At 37.1% G+C, this 13241-nt stretch overlaps 1 long non-coding RNA gene across 1 annotated transcript; it reads left to right on the forward strand.

Moving 5' to 3' along the window:
- Positions 1-11531: 11531 nt before the first annotated feature.
- On the forward strand, positions 11532-12208 carry LOC103460260 (uncharacterized). The gene is made up of 3 exons (XR_532883.3): positions 11532-11644; positions 11742-12053; positions 12159-12208. It is a non-coding gene; the product is annotated as an uncharacterized LOC103460260 (long non-coding RNA).
- The last annotated feature ends 1033 nt before the right edge of the window (positions 12209-13241 follow it).

The raw sequence follows: 13241 nt of genomic DNA on the forward strand, positions 1-13241 counted from the left end.
ATATTGTTTCTGAACTCTTTGTGCTTTGCTAGAACAATGGTGCAATATAATTGATCGCGGAAGGTTTTGATCAACGCCAGAAACTCGCTTCTAAACAACCGGAAAATATTTCCTACGTAGCTGAATTGGCCCAAAATAACCGCTGATTGTTAGCGTAGCAGCTAATATAACCGCTGATTGTTAGCATAGCAGCTAATATGACCGCTGATTGTTAGCATAGCAGCTAATATAACCGCTGATTGTTAGCATAGCAGCTAATATGTCCGCTGATTGTTAGCGTAGCCTCTACCGCTGATTGTTAGCATAGCAGCTAATATGACCGCTGATTGTTAGCATAGCAGCTAATATAACCGCTGATTGTTAGCGTAGCAGCTAATATAACCGCTGATTGTTAGCGTAGCAGCTATTATAACCGCTGATTGTTAGCATAGCAGCTAACGTTTCATACTGTTTTCTAATGAGAGAGAGCTGATGAGAAACGGCTGTTATAGGAGAAGTGAATTAAAAACCAGAGGATTTAGTGAGGAAAGATCAGTCAGGATCAGAGCTGGAGCTGCTGGTCTTCAGTCTGTTTCCAGCTCAGCTTCTCCATGTCGGTATTTAGCTATAAAGATGCTACGAGTCAGAGCCCAACATGCTGAAAATGGCTTTTTATGAATGTGAAGGAAACATTTATTTTCTATTACACTTTTGGATAATTTCTCTTTTATTCTTGGCTTTAGCCTGTGAACCAGGACGTCTCAGAAGTCATGGAGTTCTCCCAGTGTGACCAGTGTTCCCAGTATAATGAATAAATGTTTCATTCTTTCACTTTTTGTGTATTTTTAAATATCTCAATCTGAAGTAATAGTATATTAATGTAGCTTTTGTAATGAAATAAAAATAATTTACTCTGTTAGAATTATTTTCACCCTTTGCTGTCTATTGCAGAGTTGACAAACTGTAATAAATATTTATTCTCTGGAAAAAAGGCAAGAACATTTTGTAATTTAATGTTTGATAATGACTGATTTATAAATCAAATGTCATTTCTCAATAATGTATAAAAAATAAATACAGGAAAATTGTTTCTTGTCTTGAAATGTTAAATGTACATTAAATTATGGAATTACGTATATTCTTAATATATTCTTATATCTTATATTTTATGTAAATATATTAATATAAATATAAAATATTATATTATATTTTAAATATAATATAATAAATATTATATTATATTTAAAATACATTCAAATATATTGCGTACATTGCGCAAAACTCTGAAACAGGAGAAGCGGGACATAAAACGGAGCGACGAACTAGATGTGAATTATGGCATAAAACAGAGAATCCGACACTGAACAGTGAAAAAATCAACACATGATGTGAAACACATGACGATTAGGCGACGCAGCAGGTGATGAGCGAAGATTACTGATGGTCAATAAATGATAAAATAAATGTAGCAACAGGAAAGAAACTAAAGTGGACATAGCAATAAACCAAGAGGATAAAACTAATCAAATGAAACTAAATGGAAATGAATAAAGAACAAAATACAAGAATAAACTAAGAAACTAAAGTAAATACAGAGGAATAAACTGGTATGGCAAGACCTTTCGAGCAATAATTAATACAGAGGACTGAATGGCAAGAATAAACAGACACTATTTCCAGATAAAAGGTAAAATAATATTGTTGAAGTGCCATGGGTTTGTTGAAATCATATCTAGTACTGAGAATAAATATATCTTACAGACCATAACAGTATTGATCACTTATTTATGGTTAATGTCATGAGGCTGATGACTCCATGACACTTTCAATTTGACTCATTAGGATTTGATTAAGAACCAGATTTGTTCTTTGTAATTTCTGTCCAGTAAAACTATTAATCTATAATCAATAGTCAGGTCTATATAAAGATATAATCCATGTTTCTGTCTCATATTTGTATGGCATTAAAAGGAACTTTAGTTTTTCCACTGAAAGCTCTGGTTTGAACAATAAATGCCATGAGGGTGAAGTTTTATGGATGATGCTCTGATGTCCCATTCTCCTGAAGGCAGCACAGAGCTGCACCACCAGAAACACTGAAGAGAAGAAGAGCTGTGATTAATGTAGTTACAGTTCTATCCATGTTTTAATGCTGCAGCTCAGTCGGTTGCTAATAGATCAAAGTTTAAACTGGCATGTTGAACATCTTTAATCTGGTCATTTTGTGGAATATTTAACAACTAGAAAATGGAAAAGAATAAGAATATATTCTCCACTCTGATTGGCTGTTAGGCCTACAGATTTTAACTTGAATGTTTGTTGCATTTTTCATAGACACTGATTTCTATCCCATGACTTTTTTGTTCTCTGGGAAATTATCTTGATGATAAATACAGAAACAAGCATAAAAATCAAAACATCTACAATAGTGATAGTAATATTAATGATAAAATAATAGTCAGTGTAAAGTAGCCTGCAAATCATTTGGTGGGGGCAGTGAGGGACCTGGATAAAGGCTGGGGGGGCGCTGGGCTGAAAAAGGTTGAGAAACACTGGTATATATTGTATTATGTCATATCTTCAGTTAAATTTAAAATATATGTGATATACAGTCAATAAATAATGTGAACATGAACCATAAAGTGAAAATTTAAGTGAATGTGTTTGGAATGAGGATTCATGGACTGTTTCTTTTTCCATAAATTTTATTTTATTTTTAAGTTTTTACAACATTTTGAAATTTGTAAAATTTCAAATTTCAAAACAGGCTTTTTTTTTGGTAAAAAAAAAGCCTGTTATGCTTTTTTTTGACAAAACTTCTCCTGCTGAAGAAAAAATTAAGTAAACATTACATTTAAAGCAAAAACATGTTTTTCTTAGGGGTTGCGTTCCGAAAATAACCCGTGAGGCGAAATCCGTGAAGTAGTTACCTTTATTTTTTACAGTTATTACACAGCATAAATAAATACATTGAAACCAAAGAACAAAACCTGTTTTCAGGTCAGCGGATGTGCGTGTGCATCAATCGGGCCTTAATGTGATCCGGAGTCATGTCATTAAAGCGTCTCCTCCAACCTGCACCATGAGATTCACAGCTGTATGTATGTCAGAGCGACGGATCTCATCAAGCCTCTGGTTGAGTTCTGCTGCCTCTGGCCACAGTTTTTTTTTTCCAGCAGACATTCAAAGTTTCAGTTTCCATCTCCTGAGTGGCCAATCTGTATTAAACACCTTTGAAGCTGCTCCATAGATGACAATGTAAAAGATCAAGAATTTGTTTGGAAAATGCTTTTGACAGATTTGCTTCCTTATAAACTTAGCGTGCCACTGGATTCCTTTGGCATCCAGTGGCATTTCGAAACAGTTCTTGTTTCTGACACGGGTTTTGGTCCAGCAACACCGGCGTGTCGGTGTTGCTGGACCCATTACTGTTGTACACGTAAACATTAAGATAAATATTAATTTAATAGTGGTTTGTATTTGTTCTCAGACCTGTAACCAGTACACTGTTTATATTTCAATATCTTTCAGAACGTTTCAAATGTTTATCATATTTGTAACCGTCGCCTTCCTCACTTTTATTTTTGTGTTTTTCAGCTGCTGCATCGTTGTGGAAAACCTGGAACGGCAGAGATATCTGCAGTTTATAGTCCGGTGCGGCTTATATGTGTAACGTTTTTTTTTTTTTAGGGGGTGCGGCTTATAGTCCGTAAAATACAGTAACTATGACTCAGCAGCGCAGGCATCTACTACACTACATTTTTGAATGCTTATGCTAAGTATGTATGTATGGTTAATGTTAAATATGTAATTAAAGTGGTTAAGGAATCATGCTGTAGTGCAGCTTCAATCCCCCACCTCAATATTTGTGTTGCCATTTTTCCTGTTTCCAAAACAATCATACACACAGGTCTGAGATGGCATGAGGGAGTTAAACATTTCCCCATCAAGTTAGTGCTTTATAAATCAGAAACTTTGTATGGAAAGTGATGTGCCAAGGCTGGCCAGATTACTTTTTAATATTTTTATGTTTTAAATGTTTTTATAAGCACGTGGTAGAGCTGTTGCCTTGCAGCAAGAAGGTTCTGGGTTTTATTCCTGGTCTTTCTGCATGGAGTTTGTATGTTCTCACTGTGCATGGTGGGTTTTCTCTGGGTACTCCGGTTTCCTCCCACAGTAAAATAACATGACAAATTGCCCCTAGGTGTGAGTGTGTGTGTGCATGGTTGTGTCCTGTGTGTCTCTGTGTTGCCCTGCGACAGACTGGTGACCTGTCCAGGGTGACTCCGCCTCTCGCCCAGAACGTTAGCTGGAGATAGGAACCAATACCTCTTGGCAAAAGCAAAGTCTCCTCCTCTTCCACCCATGTATAAAATCAGACAACACTGACATATTTCAGGTCTTTCTGCCTGAAGCTCATCAAGCTCCTTAAGACAACGACAAGGTAAGGTCACTGAAAGATATCAGGGACACTAGTACAGACTATATATGAACATTAAGATAGTTAATTGCCTATATAGATAAATGCTTATATTTAGATATAAGTACTGCATCTGTTTCAGCTTAGATTTTCTTTGATATGTTAAAAGCCTGGGATAAGCTCATGAAACTATGATCATTTTTGTTAAGTGCTGTTTTTTGGGGGGTTTTTTTAAAATCTTTTTTATGATCAGTTTCCATTAAAATATTGGACATTTGCTTTTATCCTTATTTAGATTTATTCTTGGTTTATTTTTTCATTGCCTTTCAAAACGTTTACCCTCTGAGGCAAAACTTGTAAGATTAAGTCATAGTGTGAACTTCTCAGTGGGTTTAAATGAGTTTAATTCAAAATTTCTGATTAAATAAACTTGTCTTGATTTTGAGAAATCACTGGGAGCAGAACGTAAGGTGTTTGGGGGAAAACAAAACATTTTTAATTAAATGTCATATAGAAAGTTTAAGGGAAAAATTGAAAAATCCATCTTTTCTTAAACTAAAAATGTGCTACTTTAATTCCTGAAAAGGCCCTCTACAGATACTACCATGCTACCACAAATATAATTACAATTAATGGAGAAATGTTTGTAAGATTGTTTTAACATGTTAAAAGGAATATATACTTTAAGAAAGCAAGAAGTAATTTTGTAGATAAACACCTTAAACACTACTGCAGATTATTTAACTTTGCTGCATCACAGAAAATGATTATTTTTTAAATTTTCTTTCAGAGAAGAAATCATCTTCCACCATCACCATGTTAAGATTCTTCAAATTTAATACCTCGGAAAAGAAAAAAGAGTGAGTGACACTAAAAAGGTTAAAATGTTTATTCATTGCCATATAAGTATTCTTTTAATTTCTTTGTTTTCACTTTCACACTTTTTTTCACATTTCAGATCATTAATATTATAAAAAGCTAAACAAGATTAAGTTTTAAAATGCTGGTTTTAATAATTTAGAAAAAATGTAAATCAACATGGCCCTCTGTGGTCATATAGCCAAACCATTTCCCTCTACCGTGCAATTACAATTAAAATATGTCAATATTTTAAAGATTAATGTTTAGAGCTTTATTTTGATTTTTTTTTTACTGTTGTGTTGTAGCACTAAGATTCTAATCAGATCTTTGCAAGTCATTTTTGCAAATCCACGTCTCAAGTCCAAAGTATTTGAGTGACAAAAAGTCAAAATTCAAATCACTTTACAGTCATGGCCAAAAGTTTTGAGAATGACACAAATATTATATTTTCACATGATCTGCTGCCCTCTGGTCTTCATGTCAGATGTTTTCATCACATACAGAAATACAATCATATTATGAGTAACAAAAGCTTTTATTGACAGAATGAGTTAATGCAGCAAGTCAATATTTGCAGTGTTGACCCCTCTTCTTCAGGACCTCTGCAGTTCTCCCTGGCATGCTCTCAATCACCTTCTGGACCAAATCCTGACCGATAGCCGTCCATTCTTGCACAGTCAATGCTTGCATTTTGTCAGAATTCCTGGGTTTTTGTTTGTCCACCCGTCTCTTGATGATTGACCACAAGTTTTCAATGGGATTAAGATCTGGGGAGTTTCCAGGCCATGGACCTAAAATCTCTGTTTTGTTCCCTGATCCAGTTAGTTATCACCTTTGCTTTATGGCCAGGTGCTCCATCATGCTGGAAAAGGCTTTGTTCATCACCAAACTGCTCTTGGACGGTTGGGAGAAGTTGCTCTGAGGACATTCTGGTACCATTCTTTATTCATGGCTGTCCTGTCCTCCAGCCCTGTCCTCATCAACACCCACACCTGTGGAGCAATCATTTAAACGATGTCAGCTGGTCCTTTTAAGGCTGCAATGAAGTTGGAATGTGTTTTGGGGGATAAAGTTTATTTTCTAGGCAAATATTGACTTTGCAATTAATTGCTGTTAAGCTGATCACTCTTTATAACATTCTGGAGTTTATATGAAAATGGCCATTATAAAAACTGAAGCAGTAGAAATTAACTTTTGAATCATTCTCAAAACTTTTGGCCATGACTGTAGTTCTAATGTTTTGTCATGACTCTTCTGCTGTACGGTTTGCATAGAATACTGCATTGTGATGCAATAATTAACTTAAATTGTGAAATGAAAAATAAAATTACAGAAAATCACACAAATATGCTGTTTGCCCCTTCTACCTAAGTTTTAAATAACTGACTCCAAACTAAGTGCCTGATTTTCTTTTTTCAGTTTTCATCAATATAAATTATAATCACAAGCACCTGATAAAATTGACATTTACATTTGTTGTGAAATTATTCAAGCTTACAATGTATGATAAACCCGTTGCCTTTTTCATACTTAGTTAAACTGATGCCTTAAATTCAGCAAGATGTTTTCTTTTTCTTAAAAGTTCACATGGGATACACTTAATCATTTTCCTTGCTATCCTGTCTTCCCATTAACATGTGTCAAACATGTGTCAAACTCCAGTTCTCCACTGTCCTGCAGTTTTTAAATGTGCCACAGGTAGGGCTGCATAATTAAATCGATTCTATGATACACATCGATATTTTAAACACATGGAACACAAAATATCACTAAAATCACTCTGTCCTTCTAAAATCTTTCAGAAAATCGTAAAAATGCACTGAATCGTATCGAGTTATATTGTTTGCCAAATATCGTGAGATTATTGTTTTGTAGCCACAGGTAGAAAATACTGCAATAAAATGGCTTCATTACTTCCTCCTTGTGTAGATCAGTTCTCCAGAGCCTCAATGACCTAATTATTGTATTCAGGTGGTGCAGCAGAGGAACATCTAACAGTTGCAAGGCAGCGGGCTTTGAGGACTGGAGTTTGACAACTGCATTAATGCAACACCATGAGATCTTAATATAAACCCAGCCAAAAAGAGCAATATCATTTTTTCTGGTGTTTCCAGTTACCAGATATTTGTTTTGTTTTTTTTCCCAAAAAATTGTGGGGGCGGCTTACAGTAAGGTGCACTCTATAGTCTGGAAAGTACAGTACTCTTTTTGTTATTTGACAACTTCTCGCTACAGAGCAAACATTCATGTAATCCTTCCACATTGGCAATGAATGCAAATGATTGATTCAGTCCATGAATTGTAGAATCTCTTCTCAGCTATTTTCCTCTTTTCCCCTTTGCTCTCCATGGCCCCCCCCCACACCCGTTGGTTTGTTTACAGCCCCCTCTGGGTGGTGCCTTGCACCGCCCAGCTGAAAGAAATGTGTTGCAGGCTGTGACGCAAATCTTTGATGACAGAATGTTGAAATTTAATAGTTATTCTACACATTTTTATAGCATTGGACAACATTAATGTTTGTGTCATGTTTGTCCCCCTACAGAAATCATATTAAAACAAAAAATATATTTTCCATCCCCAACTGTTTCCATTTTCAAACATTTTGAAAAAGCTGCAGGGAGCCACTAGGGTGGCGCTAAATAGCCACGGGTTGCCAACCCCTGATCTAACATACAGAGACGCCACTTTGTGTGATGTTTATGTCTTGCACAGCCGTTCGCCGCCATCTTTGCAGCCCACAGACCAAAACAAACTTTTTCCGGTGTTTTCATTGTGTTACTGACCGCAGCAAAGTAATTTTCAAATTTTATACTGGATATTTGAGCTCCGGAGTAACGGGTGTTTAGCTCAAGGTTAATCCGATTTATGGACGCTAATTTCGGCCAGCTGATCTCTACCGCTCCCTTCTCAAGCGCTCGGAGGTTCACTTAGGGACCGTCAATATCCGAACATGACACTGTAAATAAGTGCTTTGTCTTGTGACCAACTGATACAAATAATTCATGGTATTACACAAGGCACACTATCCTCTATTAAAATTTTACGTCGTATATTATTTTATATAATTTTAATATTAAATTATTAAATGTTTAGCTTCCAAATCGTGTGCTCCATTAACTCAAAATCTGTGAAATTATTCTACTAAACTAGATGAGGCATATTTTTATTCTATTTTGAACCCTTTATTTTCAAACAAAATTATATTTAAAAAATATTTTTAAAACATGTTCATTAAAGTATTACCTCAGATGTGTCGAGAAAAGTTGAGATCATCCCACTTCCCCATGCTGGAGGGCGGCGCTAAAGAGCCGTTGGAGGCCGGAGGGCTATAGTGTTTCTAGTTAGGTTAAAGAATTAACCTAACTAGAAACACTATAGACTGAAAATAAGGACAGCAATAATTCAATCTGGAAAGTCTCAGACAGAGAAAAAGATACAATTAAAAGATTTAATGACAGGAATGACTAGCAGTTCTTTGGCGCTCGGGCCCCAGCAGCTGATTTGATGTGAACTCGATGAACATCCCGATAACTGATTAGGGATGCTCGCCCCTGGGGCCCGACACTGGTGGTGGTGGTAGGGAAAGGGTGCTATGCTGGAAAGCTGAAGGATGTGGGTGGAGAAGGGGAGGTGGTGGGTTGAACGCAGCTGGGAACCAGCTGACGGCTTGGGTGTGGATCCTTTTACGCAGAGCCTGATTGATGATTGAACACGCCGGGTGAGGTCCAGCGCTGAGGTCGGAGATGAGCATGACGTCGATGGGCGAACGAAGGGGGCGGAGTCTTCCAGTTTGAATTTTCGCTATCAGCTCCATTTCAATCAGGAGAGACTCAGACAGAGAAAAAGGGAACAATTAAAAGATTTAATGACAGGAATGAATAACAGTTCTTTGGCGCTCGGACCCCGGCAGCTGATTTGAGCTGAGATTTGATGTGAACTCGATGAACATCCCGATAACTGATTAGGGATGCTCTTCCCCCAAAAAAGGGGCTGAGGCCGGGGCCTCAGGCCGAGGCAAGAGAGCGAAGGATAGTTGAAGGCACGAAGCCAGGCAGGAGATGGGATCAGTTTAGGGGACACACAATTGCCTGGAGAAAGGCTGGAGGATAGGTGCCCACTGTAAGGTGTCCGCCCCCTCTGCTGCTGCTGCATCGCTGTGGAAAACCTGGAGCTGCAGAGATATCTGTGGCTTATTTACCAATTTATTTATCCTCCACAGAGATAAATATTTGAAAATCAATATTTGAAAAATATGATTTGTTTACTAGTTTTAAAAAAATAACTTTGGGGTTGTGGCTTATAGTCCGGTGCGGCTCATAGTTTGGAAAATACAGACTATGATCCTTCCTGGATTTTTTCTGTGAAGAACCCAGAGAGGGTTATTTGATTGTGCTTTCTGGCACATTTAGGCACTCCTGCAATCGTCACACTTTTCTGTTACAAACTTGACTCCGGCCCCCAGCAGAGAAGGAAAAAGTTTGGGGACCTCTGCCCTAAGGTGAGACAAGGGAATAGTGGGACCATAAACTTATGAGTTGACTTGAGGGACAGGAGGAGGAGAATGCTCAAAGGAAAGAAATGGCATAGGATATAAGTGGTAAGCCGATAGGGATGCTGTTCACGAGAAAAGGTGAGACACTGATAGGAGGAATCGATCTGAGGTAACAGATGACATGTGGACTTAGCTGGTGGAAGAAGGCCAGCAGTGAGATACCATAACGACATGATGCCAAGCTGTCGTTATGGCCAGCTGAGGGATACGCAGCTAGAATGAAACCAGGCAGGAGGATGCAGGACAGCTTAATGGTTATTGTGATGGTGCGGAGCCAGGCTGGTGAATGAGATCAGCTTACACAGGACGAAAAATGGGATTTTCGGCAGCTATTGACACCTTGTTCTGCCGTGCGCATGGAGATTGAGGGCTTCCGGCAAGAAGTTTTTGTCAGAGTGGAGCACTGCCAAAAATGGTCAAAAACGCCGTGTGTCCGTGTTCCCCTATCATTCCCCCTTGTGCCTAGCAGAGGTTTTCATATTTAAATGAAGTTACTGAGTGCCATGCAAATGCAAATCAACTGTTGACTCATTCATTTTGTAGCTAATCGTTTTTTACCTTCTGATCACCATAAAGAAGTATGTTTGGACAAAGAATATTAAAACAATCTATCTTATCCATTAAAATACATATTACATGTGAGTCAGGAGCACTGAAAAACTTAGTTTTGGTTGAATTGAAGATATAAAAGAAGAATAAGCATGATTACATACAATAGACTTTTGTGAAATGTGATCTTACTTTGACATTCCTCCTATCTGAAGATTTATCTTGTGATGGGAGGAATTGTGCAACTTAATCAAAAATATGAATAAAAACATGTTCCAGAGTGGTAGATTGTACATAAAGTATTTTTGTGAATAATATTCAAACTAAAGTTCACTGATTGCTTTAAAGACCCAGAGTCATGCTATATTGGAGTGGTAGTGGTCATTCCACATCACAATACAGGACTTAAGAAACTACAGATTTTTCAGTATTCAGTTGCTTAACTCTTAAGTTTTAATTGAAGAACAAAATGGTTGAAAGTATGTGATACCTTCTGATAGAGTATAAACATTTGTATTCTTTTTTTAAAGTTTTGTTAGTTAAGCACTAAATATAACTCACAGATGATGAATCATTATACTCTGTATAAACTAAAAAGGAGACAGCTCAAAGTAGAATTGAGTAAATAAACATATAATTAATTGCTAAAAACATTTTAGCAATTAATTATAATAAAAATAAAATATACTGTCACGTAACTTTTGAAAAAATAACTTTTAGAATGTATTTTTTCTGTCGACTTTCATTTAACACTCCAGTCCAGTTGGTGGCAGTAATGCGCTTTCATAGTCGGTCAAACATCCGCCATTAAACTCCAGAGGAAGATTTGCACTGGTGCTAACGAGTGCTAACTGCTACACCCAACATGAACGAAAATGTCCATGCGTTGTGTGAAATGGTGGAAAAAGTCCTATTTCACGGAGTTACCTTTTCAGTATCATTTTGATATTAAGCAATGATCCGGCGGAAAACAACAGATGACACCGCAGCAGTCCAACAAGACCGAACTCACGGTAAGAAAGCTTTAATAATTAACACGTGGAGCGAGGCCAGTTGCTTTGTTTGTTTCTTACAGAAAGCGGTCTGTCGTTTTCTTAATGCCAAAACCAGTGTAGGGTGAGATTTTGTATTGTAATCTCTATTACATGTGATGTTCTGAACTCTTAAAAATATTCGCATCTGCTTTGAATTTTTCAAACCTGAAAAATGGCCAAGCAGAACCAGCCAGACCTCAGACCACGGTGCCGAGGAGCTCTGAGTCCACCAGGACCAAGAGAGATTCAGTAAGTTATGATTTCACATTTAGTGAATAGTGAACACTCACATATTTGTAAGGAAAACTAATCTTCCTGTTATTTTATTTATTTTGTTGTAATGCAGTACAGCAAGGCAAAGTGTGGAACGCAGTAAAGATCTACAAAATGGCGGACGGAGGACGGATCTGAGGATGAAGTCATGAAGCCGGAATGTATAATTAATCACTGCGTTGATTCCCGACTGTACAATGGCTGGTTGAGAATAATTTTAACTTATTTACTTACGTATTTTTGAGAAAGCGATATATTTGCTACAATATTTTTTTAATTTTACATTTATTTCCACAGACTCCACAGAATGAGAGTCACATTTGTGTCAATCAGACTCTTCAGGAACGTTCTGATGTCCGTGATGAGGACAGAGATGCAACTGTGTGTGAGTATCTACTATTTTAGAATGTTGATATTTTATGCTTCAACATTGTTTATGTACATAATGTAATTATGCTATGTATTGACAATCCACAAAAATGTTTTCCAGCTGCATCCAGGACCTACTGCCAGTCCAGATGTAGCTAAAGAAAGAAGCAGGTCAGATTTATTACTAATCTAGAGATGTCACAATTCCTTGAATGATTAAAGTACTGTGATTTATTAACAACATTAAAACAAACAAAAAAACACATTAATACATTCTTACAAAAATAAAAACTTTAATGAAAAGAGAAAACACTTGGAAACAATTGGAAGAAAAAAAGAATTAAAAGTTGGTAATAAATAGTAAAACATAGTTTAACAAACTCTGAGGCAGATAATTTGCTTTGATGGTCTTATGTGTGCATACTAAGCTGGAAGTTGCCAAAACAATTTCACTGTAGTTTCATAATGACTAAAAAATGCCTGTAGCTCATAATGATTGTCTGTGTTAACAGCTGATGGAGGAATGCAGAGAGTACTGGCAGCAGTGGAGGAGGCATTCTGGGAGGATGGCAGCTATGAGGCGGAGTCAGGATGGACCCCAAGTTCCTCCAACCAGGAGCTCAGTGACATCAGGACTACATTGCAGGAAGAGACGTCAGGTCTATGCTACAGGAGAGACGTTGGGCCTGTCCTGAACACTGCATAATGTTCATGTTTGGATAAAAAAACACTGCCAGATGGTCCAGAAAGGGACAAGCATTTATGTTTTATTTTGTGTGCAAACAGTAAAAAAATAAAATGATATAAAGAAAAAAATAACTTCTGTGTCTCTATTATGTTCCTCATATATGAACATGTTGCATATAAGCAATATCACATGAATATATTTTAATACAGCATCTATTTTTTATATAGATTTTTAAAAAATTTTAATGATTGGGGCGGGGTTTATTTATAAAGACATAAGTGCTATTCAATGGGCACACATCAACCAACCAATCACATGTCAATGATGAACTCTGATGTCATTGTTTTCCATTCAATGACTGAGAATCCACGTGGGTTTGCTGAAGCGTCTTTGCATATGCTAGGCTATTCGTATGCTAAGTAGAGTCGTTAACACCTCTCGGCCGTCTGCTCCCCCGCACCGCCACTCACCCCCAAGGATTCTGCGATCGACAGATTTCGACTCCCGTGAGTGAAA

The sequence above is a fragment of the Poecilia reticulata genome, chromosome 12 (assembly GCF_904066995.2).
Source record: "Poecilia reticulata chromosome 12, P_reticulata-male-v2, whole genome shotgun sequence".
NCBI classification, from domain to species: domain Eukaryota; kingdom Metazoa; phylum Chordata; class Actinopteri; order Cyprinodontiformes; family Poeciliidae; genus Poecilia; species Poecilia reticulata.